General features: G+C 38.2%; 1 non-coding gene across 1 annotated transcript; it reads left to right on the forward strand.

Annotated features, from left to right (window-relative positions):
- Positions 1-1,376: 1,376 nt before the first annotated feature.
- LOC115873824 lies at positions 1,377-1,483 on the forward strand. Its single transcript, XR_004048609.1, has one exon. It is a non-coding gene; the product is annotated as a U6 spliceosomal RNA (small nuclear RNA).
- Positions 1,484-2,763: the final 1,280 nt, after the last annotated feature.

The raw sequence follows: 2,763 nt of genomic DNA on the forward strand, positions 1-2,763 counted from the left end.
CTGGAATTACCTGTCTTCTCAAGGCTATCCATAGTTTGTTATGGTTCACACAGTGAAGGCCTTAGCATAGTCAATAAAACACAAGTAAACTTCTTTGTTATTTTCTGCCTTGGTCAAAATCCATCTGACATCAGCAATGACATCCCTTGTTCCAAATCTTCTTCTGAATTGGGCTTGAATCCCTGGCAGCTCCCTCTCAATGTATTGCTGCAATCATTGTTAGATGATTTACTTCAAAATTACACTTGAATATGATATCAATAATATTGTTCTGTAATTTGAGCATTCTCTTGGGTCATCTTTCTTTGGAATGAGTACAAATATGGATCTCTTCCAGTCAATTGGCCAAGTAGCTGTCTTCCAAATTTCCTGGCATAGACTAGTGCATGCTTTCAGTGCTTCATCAGCTTGTTGAAACATTTCAATTGGTAGTCCATCAATTTCTGGAGCCTTCTTTTTGGCTAATGTCTTCAGGGCATCTTGGACTTCTCCCTTCAGTGGCATTGGTTCTTAATCATATGCTACCTCTTGAAATGACTGCATTCCCACTAGTTATTTTTGGTACAGTGACTATATTATTTCCACATTTGTTTGACATATCCAATCACTCAATATTTTACTCAAATTATCTTTTCAATATTGTAACTTGAGGTTTGAATTTTTCTTTAGTTCTTTCAGTTTAAGATATGCTGAGCATGTTCTTTCTTTTGGGTTTGATAACTAGGCCTTTGCACATTTCACTATAATATTTTACTTTGCTGTGATACTTTGGCTTATTGTGCCAATGACTCTTCCATAGAAACATATGGGCAAAGTTTAATCAGGTCACAGTTTGATTGGAGGGCAACGAGATGAATGGCTTTCCAAGGCTGCTCCCCTTCTCTCATGTAGTAAGAATGACATTGCAGTCTTATGTAATATATTCCCAGATGTACCATCCTGACAACTTGCCATATTCTATTTATAAGGAAGGTCCCACATATATGCATGAATGGAATTCCACCAGACGGAACACGCAAAAATCAAATTGACTACATCTGTTGGAAGACACAAAGGAAAAGCTCAATATCACTAGCTAAAATTAGACCAGGATCCAATTGGGGAACAGACCATCAATTTCTCATATGTAAGTTCAGGATAAAGCTAAAGAAAATCTAAACAAGTTCAAAAGAGCCCACATATCTTGAGTCAGTCCCACCTGAATTTTAATAACATCTCAAGAACAGAGTTAAGGCATTGAACACTAATGACAGACAACCTGATGACATTTGGTGATGCCCATCTTCCCAACATGGTCTCTGAAAACAGAATGGGTGCATAAGGTAATGTGGTGAAGAAAACTGATGGTGCCTGGCTGGTATAAGATATGGCAGCTGGTGCTTGCTTCAGCAGCACATATACTAAAATTGGAATGATACAGAGAAGATAAGCATGACCCCTGTTTAAAGATGACATGCAAATTCGTGAAGTGTTCCATAGTTTTATCTAAAGGTACAAGCCATAACAAGAGACAAGGAGGGGCACTGTATAATCCTCAAGGGAACAATAGACCAAGAACCAGTGAACATAATAAATATATTCATGTCCAATGAGAAACCTGTGAAATTTGTAAATCAAACACTCCAATAGATGAAAAAACAAATCACAGGCTCAACAATTATAGTAGGTGACTTTAATACACCACTCTCTGAGAAAGACAGATCACAGGGAAAGAAACTTAACAAGGAGGCTACAGATCTAGACAGCACAATTGGGCGACTTGACCTGATAGGTATTTTCAGTTTTCTACCCAAATGCAAAAAGAAAAAGGAAAAAAATCACATTCTTTTTAAGCCCACGTGGCACATTCTTGAAGATAGACCACATGCTGGGACACAAGTCGAACCTGAGTAAATTCAAGTACATAGAGATTATACAGACCTCTCTCTACCACTATGCCATAAGGCTGGAAATCAACAAAAGGATGATGAAGAAAACAAGGTCAAACAATTGGAGGGTGAATAATTTTCTATTGCAAAAGGAGTGGGTATTGGCCCAGATCAGAGATGAAATCAGGAAGGTTCCAGAAACCGATGAGAATGAAAATATGATGTACCAGAACCTTTGGGACACAGCAAAGGCATTTATCAGAAGAAGGCTGATAGCAATACATGCACACATGAAAAAGGAAGAGAGACTTATGGTTGATACAATGGCACAAAACTTACACCAATTAGAGAAGAGTCAACAGAACAATCCTACTAATAGCAAAACAAAAGAAATAATAAAAATCAGAGCTGAGATACAGGAGAGGGAAAATAAGAAAACTATGGGGGGAAATCATGCAGCTAAAAGTTGGTTCTTTGAAAGGATTAACAGAATGGATAGACCGCTGGCAAACCTAACCAAAGAAAGGAAGGAACAAATTTCAATAGCAAGGATGAGGGGTGAAACAGGGGACATTACAAGAGACCCTAATGAAATCAAAAGGATGATTACACAGTACTATGAAGACCTGTACTCTAACGAATTCAACAACTTGGAAAACATGGACAAATACTTGGAAAAATCAATCCCTGCCTAGACTATCCCAGATGGACGTCAAGAACCTCAACAGACCCATAACAATAGAAGCAATAGACAAGGTTATCAAGGGATTGCCAACAAAAAATCCCCTGGGCCAGATGGCTTCACAGAATTCTACCAAGCATTCAGGGAAGAACCAACACCTATTCTACACAAATTCTTCCAGAACATAGAAAAAGACAGCAAACTCCCAAACTC

The sequence above is a fragment of the Echinops telfairi genome, unplaced genomic scaffold, assembly GCF_000313985.2.
Source record: "Echinops telfairi isolate 266 unplaced genomic scaffold, ASM31398v2 ScPeMD7_7469;HRSCAF=8507_1, whole genome shotgun sequence".
NCBI classification, from domain to species: domain Eukaryota; kingdom Metazoa; phylum Chordata; class Mammalia; order Afrosoricida; family Tenrecidae; genus Echinops; species Echinops telfairi.